Below are 14529 nucleotides of genomic sequence, written 5' to 3' on the forward strand. Positions count from 1 at the left end.
TCTACATCAGTACCCAATAAGACTCTTACATAGACCTTTTTCACTGCTCATAAGTTGCATAGTTTTATGAAAAAGAGCTTTGATATTTCATACCCTTAAATACAGTCACACAGATAACCTGAGTCAGCATGAGAGTCTAGTTTTCCCAGCTGCACATTTTCCCAAAGTTAAAGTACTGTATATCATGCATGGACTTTAGTGGCACAATGAGATCCTCTGATGCAACTTTTGAGGGTCTAAAGAAACAACAATCAATTAAATTCCCGTAGGTTACCAGTGTCATATGCATCTGTTGCCTACAGAAACAAAACTTGCAAGGAAACTAATCTAGAAATAATTATCAAAGTAACCGCTTCTATAGAACATCAACTTCTCAAATCTATTGTTTGTTTCCATTGGGAATCACAAGTTGGCCACTTCTGCAGTTTCATCAAAAAACCTGTCTGCACACCTTCTATCAGTTAGCGCTTAATATACTAAGACCTAGAGTGATGTGACTAGCACCATTCCCTTTACCACTATCTTTTGTAAATATTATATTTCTATGGTGCTGAAATCTCCATCAGCCTGGAATGTTCTAGTCCTTTCTCCTTGTTTCTTGCCTGTGTACATTCAGTGTCTGCTTCAATTGGCAACACAAAAACAAAACAAGCACCCACAGACATGAAAATGGGCCACAATAGTATGGAGTGTTTTAGCACACTAATTTGGTTTCCCCTGCCAGTGCCTTGAAAGCACTAGAGAATATGTTCATACCTTCTCTACTAAAATCTTGTACAAACATATGTTTAAATGTAAGGTACACTGATTATTATAATTTGTATTTTTTAAAAAAGAATATTTTATCACTCCATGTAAATATGTATATATCTACACTGCAACAGACATCACTTCATAGAAGGTCTGCAAGTAAAAATAAGGTTTTGAAGTGAATCAGGCAATATATTCAGACTGGCAGTTTACCTTTTGTTTGGGTGAATGAAAAACTTAAGAAAATTAACACTGAAAGATAATTACTTTATCTAGAGAATTATTGATCTGACAATCCTATCTTTTCAGACCATGCATCATATTTAAAACAAAATGTTTTGTCCAGCACCTACAAGCAATCAATTAATGTAAACGATCTACAATACATTATTAGTGCAAACTTTCCAAGGGAACATATTTCTTTAGGTTATTTTCCCAGAAGAAAAGAAGTTTTTTGTGTTTATATGAAATCAAAAAGCAAGAAAAGCAATAAATAAATAAAAATTAAAAACAAGAGAAACCTTTCAGAAAACAGTCATCCTCCAAATTAAAAGTTGTCTATTATTTATATTATTAGACAGGCTTATCCATATTCTCCTGTTGGTCTTTTTTTGTGGCGTCTGTTTCTGTCACAATTATTACTGGATTCAAAATTTTAATGATACTTTGTGGTAAAGAATCATCACTTCCATTTCACAGAAAGAAAACCAAAACCACAAAATTAACTAGACCTCCTATATTTTCAGAAGGATTTTCTTTCAGTTTTTACTCCAATATTTTTAGCACCTTTTTCAATGACTAGCCCATATTGAATATTTAAACACTAAATCTAGGAAAGACTCAAACACAGGACTGTCTCCTTTTTACCTCTAGGTTAAGCTTGCCTTAGCCAAAAGGATACCCAATTTATGAAACTTGATGGGGTTCAGGTAGGAATAAGCCCTGAGTTGTCCAGCTCTAGCAAGATGCATTTGGGACAAGCAAAGAAGTTGAACCCCAAAAACCGAAAAACATTTTAAAGTTGGAAATTAAATATCCCAATCCTCAAGTGTTGTTCATACAGCCCTTCTAGCTTAAGATTTTCTTCCTGAGGGAAAATCTAGACTTCACTGGAAAAAGGGTAGAAATAATTCAAATGATAGAACTTTTGAACTACTCAATCACTATCACTCTATTTAATTTACAGTTTATAGTTGGTTTTATTACTTTAGTACATATTCATGTTTTCATATGATTATAAACATAATATTTACATTTTTAGATTTTTTCATAGCATCTTAGAATCTAAGATATTAATCTCTTAAAACAGTTGTACTTTATTCATATCAAGGAAAATTATTTATGTCTTAAGGAAAATTCCTGCAAATGTAAATTAACTATATTCAGATTACAGGCAATCCCTCTTAGTGAATTTTGATCAAGAATCAGTGATTGCTAGTAAACTGTCTCATGAAAGGGTTAAGGAAATGTTCTCTGTTGTTACTTCAGTTAAATGTGTCTACAATTTATGCACAATATTGTCCACATGAAAATAAAACATAGCTGTCTGGAATCTGAGAATATCCATAGCATGTTATTAATAATGAACCCAATGCCAAGCAAGCACACCATGATGGCAAAGTACTGATGGGAGGCTGCAGGTTGTAACAAGTACTTAGGGCATCTGGCTATGAGCAGAGAGGTTTAGAGTTCCATCTGTGCTTTGGAACCCTACTGCAAGTTGCTTAATCATACAGAAATATATAAGTATCATCTTACTCAGGCTGGAAATGTGATACTAGTCACATCATGATCTGAGTGCTGCTTGCTACAGAGACGAATGTGTCTTCAGTAGACTGGTTCAAGTACTCTGTGAGACGATCATGCCTTATTCCTTGCATGAAAAATACAGGTATCTTTTCTGGCTTTCACTTCCACCATAAGGCCTTACACAGGTACCACACAGAAATACATGGCAATAGTTGTCTTCCTATTGTCTGTAATGACCTTTAATTCAAGGGACACTAGGTTGGATTTTGCATCAAAAAGAAACCAAACTGATGCTGGTATCTAGTTGAACATAATTTAACCTCTAAAATCAAAATACCTGAATAAATTACTAGTGCACAGCATACAAGTCTATTAAAAATCACTAGCATTTGAAAAAAAAACAACAAAAACACAACTATAATAACTGGAGACATTTTAAAATAGTTTTGAAATCAACAAAAATACAGAAAGTTTATTTTATCACCATGCTGAAGAAGATTTTATTGAAACATAATCCTGTTTTCTGATAATATAATTAAAGATAGATAGCAGTAAATCTTTGATTTTCAAAGCTTTGGTTATACCACATTCAGAGGCACATTTTTTTCCCCTGAGAAATTATAAATGCATTCGTGGTTCAATTTAGGTTGTACTTCCTTTTTGTGATGATACTGGGACAAGGGGAAAGGAAAAAAAATCACGGTAAAATGTTCCATTTATAAAAGGTAGATGAAATAAGTGTGTTGAAAAAGAATAAAAAATGGAGTCAGTTTCTGAGAAAGCACATTGATGTGTTTTTTTATATACAGTACTTCCTACTTTTGTTAGAAGAGTTGCACAGACATTTCACACTAATCAATAGTGGAGTATTGATCTAAATGGTAATATGACCTCCCATCAATGAGGACAAGTATATTATGGAACCTATATTTCTGTGAGCACATGGTTTTGGTTTTGTTTTTTTTTTTTTTGTTATGCTATCATAAAATGTGAAGTCAAGTACTATTATCTGTAACCCTTGTACTCTACACTGTTGTTATTAAATAAGAAGAAGATTCTCTAAAAATAAACATTACAGAATGCAACCTAAATATGCCATCAAGAAACTGTGCCCTAGAGAAGATCTTCAAAGCTCTGTCTGTGTATAATCAAGCTCTTTGTACCAGATAATGTAGCTTCCTATTAACATTCTTGTGCAGAAAAATAAAGTTAACAGTTCATTCTCCTTTACATACTGTACTATTCTTCTTATGTTAACTGTATTGTAAATGAAAGCATTTTAAAAAACAATTTCCATAATGGATTTATTTGTCAAGCATTTTTGTCAACATTGGTTGACTCATGATCCATGTGATGCACAGCCCCCATAAATAATACACGTTATGCCCCTAGCTCACCGTAATTGCACTGAAAATTGACTCTGCTGTGGCTGTATATGTTATTGCATTCATAATAGAGCAACTCACAACAATTTTATTCTAGGCAGAACACTTTGGAAGCGGGGTACGGGGAGGGGGAGAAGAGAGAAAAGTATGTGGAAACAAACACGCTCAAACAGGGAGTGAGTAATTTACCAGAGGCTGTAGAAGGAAATGGGACAGAATCATGAACAGAATGGAAGTCTGCTGACTCCCACTACCTCCCACTAACCACTACAACATGATGCCCCACACTTGTAATGGATGAGACAGTGCAAGCTATCTTAGTGAGAAATAGAACAAACTGGGATACTATTCCTTCACCCCCTATTATTTAATTAAAAATTGTTTATTCCTAATGCATAGACACAAGGACTTAAATATTTAATGAAAAGGATTCTTAAAATATACTGAAAAGTCTTTCAGGTATTGTAAAGCTCCCGGGTTTGTTAACTTTCCTGAAAGTGTTCTCTTGAACAATTGTTTCAATTAAGAAACAAACCTGTTAAGCTCAGGTGATTAGCTCTATACCTGTACCACAGCTCTTAGTAGCATTATGCGGAATTACCTAATTTAATAGAATAATATATCTCCAGGTCTTCAGAAAAAAATGAATGCTCATTAATTTAGCTAATATTGAGGAAAGGGTCACAGAAATAAATTTAGGTAGGAAGGAGGAGAAATGCCACAGAAAGATAGGTGCATGAGGAGGAAACAGAGACCTTAACCAAAACAAATGAAAAAGAAAAAGCAAAGAGACTGAAAGACAACCTGATCAAGGAAGATGTGTAAGAAGTGATAAAGAGGATGAACATGAAGAAAAAAAATGTGATGTGAAAAATAACTTGAGAACACAGTTAAGGTTATTTAATACATGGTCATACACTTTTCAACTTGCTGCTGTTAAATAACATGATACAAATTTACTTTGCACTACATTTATAGCATTGGTTAATAATACTTGCACAACACAAATAAAGTTTGCATATAGCCACAGTAAGAGACATTTCTTAGTTCCATACTACCAACACTTTTTAGTCAGCAGCATAACATAATTATACAGCAAAACCAGATTCATGATTAAAAAAAAAAAAATCAGAAATCTTTCAATTGAAAGTCACAATGCTTCTGTGACTACTTAAGACAACTCTATTTCATTCCTTTATTTCCTTTTCCCCAGAATATCTTTATACTCCTTGTTAGTAACTAACATTTAGAGATCTTTCCTTCTCCTAGTAGAGCCAGAGGCAAAATGGCAGGAGGGAGAACTTCCCTTGAGACATAGTCCAACAAAAAACATAGACAGATAGAACTCAGACCTTATGAACTTTGTGCCACTTAGCAGTACTACGCGTCATTTCTCTTCACCTTTCAGGTGGTGAGCTCTCTGGTTTTATTAGAAGTAGTCAGTAGGTGTGCCGTTCTTAAAACGGTGGAGCTCTAAGAACTCTTTGAAATTTCATAGAGAACATCTGCAATACTACGAACACGGACTGCCACCAGATTTCTTTATTCTGTTTTCATGCGGTTTTATGAACAATAAAACTGAAAAGAAAACCAAAATTGTTAAACGAATTAAAAAAAAAAAAAAAGAAAAAAAAAAGAAAAAAAAAAGAAAGAAAAAGAAAAAAGAAAGAAAATAAAAGATTGCCTCCAGTACTTCCTAAGAACTTCTCAGCCTGAATCCAGATCAACAAAGCTATGTTGCCTGTCATTCCTATCTGCCAGAGTTAAACAGTTTTAAACAAATTTGGAAGCAATAAGCATAAGACAGGAACATCTGTCCAAGCTGCCCTCAAACAGCTGTCTAAGTCTTAGCAGTTCCTCTACTGCTAAATCATTTTTTACAATGACTCTGCTTTCCAGGAATGCAACCCTGGAACAGGATCTAACAAGCTACTTCCCTGTCACCTCTGAGCCACAGCTCATTGATTAAAATGGTCTATAGCATCCTCCTTTCTCCCTATCTCCTTCCCACACAGTCTTTCAAATTAACATAGGAAAAAGCTAAAAGAAACTGAGCAGCTGCAGTGCTGTCTGAGGGAGACTTGAACCCTAAACCTTAAAAGAGGCTTAGCAGGACTAAATTTTTATTGCAGCTTGGACAATACTGCACTAGAATAAAATAATTCCAATGAGGATGTCTAGAACTGAATTTCAAAGCTGCTATTATTCCCTTGCATATTGCGTTATGGCTAATCCACTTACTCTGGACGGATGATGTCAGAGACACCTCAGCAACTTTCCTGTTTGTAAATTCTCATTTCTGCCATGAGTTTGTCTTGAAAGGGAAGAACGTACGTAGATAAGAGGGTGACACTGCAAACATTGACAACACTGTGAGCAGCAGCAAAAATATGACATATGTAACAATATACTGCAAATTTAAATTTGAAATTGTGAAAGCCACAGTATAACCTGTAAAAAAAGAACTTGAAGACAGCAAAACATGCGTTTGAAGCTGCACAACCAAATGGGGGTTGGACTAAATGATCTCCAGAGGTCCCTTCCAACCCCTATCATTGTGTGATTTTGCAAAATGTGTTTAATTATTTTTTTTTTTTCACATTTGTCCATTTAAAAGTATGTTCCTTTATATAATTTAGATTAGCTCTAGCATGTTAAATACTGAAAGTCAGGTAAGATTAAGCTACACAAAAAACTTTTTAATCTGCAGAAAGAATACAGAGACAAAAAGAATTTCTGCTTAGATGTGCCTTATCTTCTCTGTATATCTCTTTTTTAATCAGTCTCCTGTATTTGGGAGATTTTGAAAATACATCAAATCAAAGGACAAGAACAAGATAATAAAACATTAACTGCCAAGGAGATGTAAACAAATAAGTAGATTTATTTTTATAACAGTTCCCATATTATGAATATCAGAAAGTGGTTTAGATGTGATTCAACCAGGCTTCTATGAGTAGGAGGTGGTACAGGTACAAAAAAAATTCTGTAACAGTACGAAGGTCACAAAAGAGAATCTGAAATAACACTTCTAATCCTGAGGACTTCATGAAGAGGAAGAAAGGTATTTTGGGTAAATCCCAAACTACCATTGATTCTCACTAATGACAGAGCCTTGTGTCTGCATTGCACTTTTATCCATAATTTAGTTCCAGAATGTGAGTACACCAAGAGTCCGCCCCACTTGTCCAGTGACATCAAATGAGAGTCTGAGATACTGAGTAGCCTGCAAAATCAGGTTACTAAGTGTCTTCATGGGTTAAGATAACTGTTGAAACCCCATGCCAAGGGTAAAATATGTTTCCTTACTGTGAGGCCTTACTCTGCCCTTAATCTCAGTTTTAGTTTAATTTATAGGCACACTATCTACACCAAACAAATGCCTGATAAATGTCTCAAGAAGAGACCGTGTCAGTCTTCTAAGAGCCCAGGCACCACTGTTTCCATGGATGTAATTTACTTTCAGGTGTTATGAGGCAGATTTCCAGAAACCTATGTTAGTAGGAAGCTTCTGGATGAGAATTTGAGAACACAGTTGTTGCTGCTGGCCCAGCTGCCTGCTCTTGCATATACTCCCGTGAACCACCGGAGGCTCACAAGTGTAGGTTTTGCAGCCAATGATCCAAAGACAGATTGCTGGTATTTTTACAGCTACAAGGCAGAGGGACCACATATAGGGATAGCACAATTATTTAGGTATACATAGGATTTTCAGACTGCTACGAGAATCTGAGCAGAATCTGCCTGCTATTTACTTTGTGCACAAGTACACTTCCTCCCCAGACTCACAGACAACATACAGAGTTCAGACAGACTCTCATCTCTACAACCCCTAGCTTCCTCCTGGATCTTTTCCCGAGTGCTATTGTTTAGACTTTGAACATACATCATACATAGACCACAAAGGAGACAACTGAAAGCCCGAAGTTATATTGCACAGATCCAACTAATAAGAGGAGAATAATACCCTGTGTTAAAGCCACTTGTAATCATATAAAAGGTTTTCTTATTCTATTTGCATTTGATACTTATGCTTAGGAGCCAGGAAATTAAGTGTTATTATCTACAGAACACCTGTGCCACAGCCACTGACAGAGGGTCTCTTATCTTTAGATTTAGATGAATCTTGGCGAATGACTGGATTTATAGAAATGACAAAACTGCTACTAACTTACTTTGGACCAATGTTGTGACTTGACCTGGTATGAGGTAAAACAGAACCAATTTTCTGTTCAGTAATTTTACTTCTCAGTTAAGCCTCTTCTAACTAACTGAACTCTCTGAAATTAACAGCTTATTTTTTCAGTCTTTGCTTCTAGCAGAGATAAGGCCTGACATTTGTAGTTAATACCAAAGCACGGTGTGCAGAGAGGCTCCTGTTTATATTTACAGCTATGACAACCAAGTTCAGCCAACCTTGTCATATGCCCTGTTGGAGGGTCAGAAGTGGAAAAGCATAGAGGGATAGCACCTATGGGGAGGAGCAGACATTACAGATGGCCCAAAACTGACCAACAGAACATTCCATCCCATCTGGCTCATCCTCAATATAAAAGCTGAGGGATCAAAGGGTCAGGTCTCTTTCTTCAATGGCCAGCATCTGAGAAGGACTCTGTCTGTTCAACTGCCTTTGATCCGGATTCTTGCATTCCTGAATCTAGATCAAGAATCCAGTTTCCAACCGTTGCTGAGTCCAGTCTGGGAGTTTCCCAGTGCCTGCCAGTGACATGATCGTCATCCTGGGAGCTTGTTGCTTGTTTTGTATATATTGTATATATTTCATTATTTTCTCTTTTGGGGATATTATTGCTTTTCTTTTTATTATTTTATTATTAATATTTCATTAAAGTAGTTTAGTCTTTTTTAAACTCATAAGTCTCCTTCTCTCTCACCCTCCTCTCCCTGTTTGTTTCAGTGGCCAATCCAGCCCAAACCTTGATATGGCTTCAACTATAGACTGAAACATCATTATTATAGATGAGCAATAAAGATGCTTGAGTCAGAAGATGATTGAAAGCCAAAATACTAAATATGTTGATTAAATAAACTCCTTAGATAAGCATTAACATGTTTGAACTCTACAGTGACGCGACAGGGAAACCTATTGATGCACTCGATCTGTAGTTTGCCTTCATTTGAAATGTAATTTAATTACCAACAGTAATGTTCTTAGAAATAATTCATCTTGAAGTATGGAAATGTATATATCAATCCTACTCTAACTTTTTGTTTAGAGAATTTAGACAAAGTGCTCTTATTTCGCTGATATTTTCATAGTCTCAATCCTGACTTTTTCAGAATCTTCCTTGTTATACTTTTTGTTACCAGACAATAGCAGCAACAGGAGAAAAGTGTATGAAATCAGACTCACACTCAGATATTGATTAGTGTCTTCATTATCCATCAAGGATTTAGCATGCTGACTGATGGAAAATGAGATGCAATTGCTTGATATTGATTGTAATAGGCTTTGCATCAACTTGTAATGCCAGAGGGATGTCGGGGTTTTGGTCAAAATAGTAAGTTATGGCTTTGTCTGAATAGTATGACACGTGTCCCTCAGTTACTGATGAGCAGATTCAAGAGCATATGTTTGTAAAAAAACTTTAAAATAGTATAGTAGTTTTAACGTATGAATACAATATTATTGGGTGATTTTCCACTCTTTTCCATATGTTTTTTTTTTTTTAGTATCAGACTACATGCATTTCATTTAGTACAGTTACTAATAATTTTATGTACCTCAAGTTACAGTTTTATGTGTGTGTACATGCATACACCATGTATATAGTATGCTTGCACTTGCATGATTTTATATGTACTTACAATTACTGTACATTATATACACATTGTAATTCAATAATGCATACATACATTTTCAGTCCTGACTATTAGTTATACCCATAACAGTAAATAATTGAAAAAACAAGAAAACACAGATTGATCAATTGATCTCCGTGTGAGAGAACTACAACAAATAAAAGGAAATAAAGATCTATATAAATCAAAAAGGAAGAAAGAAAAGGTTAAATAAATGTATGGCCCAAACTGTTAACCCCCCCCCCCCCCATTCAGTCCATATGACACCATTTTTCAGTGTGCATTAAACTGTTTCCTTAGAGAAAAACTTTTGCATGTGTTGCAGTTAATCATTTAAGATATATGAAGAGCAAGTGATCTAAGTTACACTAACTATAATAGTTCTGTATTCTCCTGGTTTTGAAGTGTATCAAATGTTTTAAGTAATGTAAAACTGCGATCATGAGAAGATAGAGTTCAGGATTAAGTGTAGAATAGACAAAATGACAAGTAGAGTTGAAACCCTAAACTTCAGGAGGGCTAAATTTGATCGTTTCAAAGAATTGCTTGGGCAAATCCCATGGGAAAGGGCTCTAGAGGGTAAGAGGGCTCTAGAGAGCTGGCTGCTATTTAAGCGTCACCTCCTCCAAGCTCAGGATCAGTGCATCCCAAAGAGCAAGAAATCAGGCAAGGGGAGAAGGAGACCTGCATGGCTGAGCAGGGACCTTCTGAAAAGGCTCAGGTGGAAGAAGGGAGTTTACAATAGGTGGAAGAAGGGGCTGACTGCTTGGGAGGAATACAAGAATGCTGTCAGGGTATGCAGGGAGGAAACAAGGAAAGCCAAGGCAGCCTTGGAATTGAACCTGGCGAGGGATGTCAAGGCCAACAGGAAGGGTTTCTTTAAGTATATAGGAGACAAAAGGAAAACTAGGGAAAATGTGGGCCCGTTGTTGAATGAGACAGGTGCTGTGGTGACGGATGATGCAGAGAAGGCGGAGTTGCTAAATGCCTTCTTTGCTTCTGTCTTCACTGTTCGGGCCAGTCCTTGTGAGACCCAGACTTTGCAGGTAACAGAGAAAGTCTGGGGGAAACAAGACTATCCCTTGGTTGACAAGGAGCACGTTAAAGATCAGTTAGATAAATTGGATATACATAAATCCATGGGGCCTGATGGGATGCACCCTCGGGTGCTGAGGGAGCTGGGGGAAGTCATTGCTGGGCCTCTCTCCATTATCTTTGAAAGGTCCTGGAGGACAGGTGAGGTGCCTGAGGACTGGAGGATAGCCAATGTCACTCCAGTCTTCAAAAAGGGCAGGAAGGATGACCCGGGAAACTACAGGCCGGTCAGCCTCACCTCCATCCCTGGGAAGATGATGGAGCAGCTTGTTCTGGGAGTCATCTCAAAGCACCTGGATGAAAAGAAGATTATCAGAAGTAGTCAACATGGATTCACCAAGGGGAAGTCATGTCTGACTAATCTGATAGCCTTCTATGACAAAGTAACTAGATGGGTGGATGAGGGGAGGGCAGTGGATGTTGTCTACCTTGACTTTGGCAAGGCTTTCGACACTGTCTCCCACATCATCCTCACAGGAAAGCTTAGGAAGTGTGGCTTAGATGAATGGACGGTGAGGTGGATTGAGAACTGGCTCACAGATAGAGCTCAGAGGGTTGTGGTTAGTGGCGCAGAGTCTAGTTCAAATGGCATCCTGGGGTGCATCAGGAAAAGTGTGGCCAGCAGGTCGAGGGAGGTCATCCTCCCCCTCTACTCTGCCCTGGTGAGACCGCATGTGGAGTACTGTGTCCAGTTCTGGGCTCCCCAGTTCAAGAAAGACAGGGAACTGCTGGAGAGGGCCCAGCAAAGGGCAACAAAGATGATTAGGGGACTGGAGCACCTTTCTTATGAGGAAAGGCTGAGGGACTTGGGTCTCTTTAGTCTAGAGAAAAGAAGATTGAGGGGGGATCTTATTAATACATACAAATACTTAATGGGAGGATGCCAGGGGGATGGGAGCAGTCTTTTTTCAGTGGCACCCAGTGATAGGACGAGGGGTAATGGGCATAAACTTGAACATAGGAAGTTCCATCTTAACATGAGAAGGAACTTCTTTACTTTGAGGGTAGTGGAGCACTGGAACAGGCTGCCCAGAGAGGTGGTGGAGTCTCCCACTCTGGAGACATTCAAAACCCGCCTGGACGCTGTCCTGTGTAACGTGCTGTAGGTGACCCTGCTCTGGCAGGAGGGTTGGACTAGATGATCTCCAGAGGTCCCTTCCAACCCTAACAATTCTGTGAATTCTGTGAATTCTGTAAAACTGTTTTTACTCATTCTACAAGTCCTTCAGTTAGTTCAAATACCTAATTTTAAAGAATCTTACAGAATATGATCTGCCTTTCTGCAAAATACATTCTGCAGCATGCCAACAACTCTTGGACAGGATTTATGTCAGCCACACAATTACATCAAGCAGAACTGCAGGCAGAGTATTTGTGCTGACATATATACCACAAAGATTTTATTATGATGTGACTGAAGGAAATATGGTTTCAAATTTCTTTTGAGCTTAAAATGTAAACTTTACTCAGAAATACCCCCCCCCCCCCAAAAAAAAAAAGGTTAATTTCAAATGTGTGCATGTAACTATAAAAGTATCTGTGTCTATGCAGTTTACCAGAAAAGTTTGTGCCCAAAATTTGGAAGTCCATTGATGCTGAAATACTCACTCAAAATTTGCCTGGAGATAAGCTACAGTATCCAGACTACACAGACTTCATATATCTCAGTTTCCTCACCTGTAGAAATCTTACCTTCTTTATGTAGTGTTGTGAGTTGATTAAGCACTTGTAAACTTCAAATAAGTGTAAGCATTGTTAAAAGATAAGTATTTATAGCGGAGAGGCATATACTTTTTCTCTAACAAACAGAATAATATCAGAATTAAGTTAATAAGGTATATAATGTAAATAAGTAAAAATACATTTATCAGAGTTCTATTCAGGTAGATTTAAAGTGAAACAGTTTTTCTGCAAGTGGAGGTGAAGTATATTTCAAAACGTAGTCTTGGTTAGTCGTGGGTAGTCCACAGTGAATGGCATAAAAAGGATTACATATTTTAAGACTTGAAAAAGAAATAACATTTGCAACAAGCACCCTCTGAGGCAAGGACCTCTTTTTAGTGAATGTGAGTGGGAAAGATAGCATGTAGATTGCTTTTTCTGTAATTTTCAGCTTCTGTATTTTACACTCTGCAACTCATTTGTAACCAGTCAGAACTGCTGTTTGAGACAAAAATAGGCCAGGTATGCTGCTGGTCTATTCTAATGTAGCAATATCTATATTCCTATGAAATGAAGAAAGCAACGAAAAACTCCAAGATACTCTGAAACACAACTTATGTTGACGAAAATATAACTGGCAAGTCAGTAAACTATTCATGAAGACAACAAAATAGAGTGAAGCTATTTAAAAATCACCACTCATATGACTTTGAAACAAAGAACTGGGTATACCAACAATAATAATCACATTTTCCTTAACATCACTGGAATTAGTAGCATACCTGACTCACTGCATGTGACCAAATAGCCAAACCTAACTGTCCAACCACAGAAAGATTAGTGAAGCAAGCAGAGTACTGTCCCTCATTCTTTGGCCAACAACGTCATTACATTTTCTTTCTGAAAGACCTCATGTGATTTTACAGGGTTTTGATTGTTAATACTTTTTTTTCCCCCAATCAAAGTGTTAAGACAAACACCATTTTCAAGGCACATGGTTTCATCAAAACTTGGTGTAAAGTTTCTTAATAAATTATAACCTAAACTGTCAGATTTTATTTATTTATTTTTTCACTACTCCCAATTAAAGTGATTTTTAAAGTTCAGGTTCCTTTTCTAGAAACTTACTAGGTGAGATATCCCAAATCACTCTATTATTCCTACATGTCATGGATGGCACGACCACAGGGATGTGTTCCAAAGGTCTGTATTCTAAAGCTATTTAGTGACATATGATTAACCAAATCAGATAACAGTCTTACTTTTTAGATGAAAGAGATATCCTTCCCTTATGTCAGAAAGATAAAAAATAGAAAAAGTGAAACCAAGTGAATTATTTCTGTCTTCACAATGGACAGAATCTCTAAGTTTACAGGGGTTGTAGAACATGATCCTGCAGTTGTTGCGTCTGAGTGTTCTTGGATTCAAAAGATTATTTCTAACTGAGCCAGTGAGAGCTATGCAGAGGAAGACCAAAGGGTCAATCTTATCTGAACTGCACAGATCAGACATTATTTTATAACACAGTTCAAAACAGGGAAAATTCTTGTCTTGCAAATATGTGTAATTTCTGTAATAGTTGTTGTTGAGCTCTGGTCTACAAAGGAATCTACATTTTGGTTGCTCAGAAATGAGTTTAGCAAATCTTTAAACACGGAGTACACCACCAGATTTTTACAAACTCTGTATAAATGTACTGACCTTACTGTCTTTTCCACTAAGGAAAGTAGAGCTATTTCCTGGTTTGTGGTAGGTAACGAGACCTTTTGCCCTTTCCAAAACCACCGGCCAGCTCCTTACATCTGTCTCTTTAGCCTTACTCAACTATTTTTAGCGCTATATCATTCTCCTTCCTTGATTTTCTCCTAGAACACAGTCAATAAAAATCATAAGAAAAGAAAGCCTATCTTGTTCAGAAGGTGGTCTCTCTACCACTGAGCAGCATCTGATTGTGAAACTGTTACCTGATTCTACCTGATTCTTTTTAAGAGAGTGTACTGCTTTCGATTTCTCCTCTGAAAGAAAGCTGTCGTCTTTATATAAATCATACGCTGTTATTGAGGTCAAG

This window comes from Charadrius vociferus, unplaced genomic scaffold (genome assembly GCF_000708025.1).
Source record: "Charadrius vociferus isolate BGI_N301 unplaced genomic scaffold, ASM70802v2 scaffold198, whole genome shotgun sequence".
Classification (NCBI taxonomy): domain Eukaryota; kingdom Metazoa; phylum Chordata; class Aves; order Charadriiformes; family Charadriidae; genus Charadrius; species Charadrius vociferus.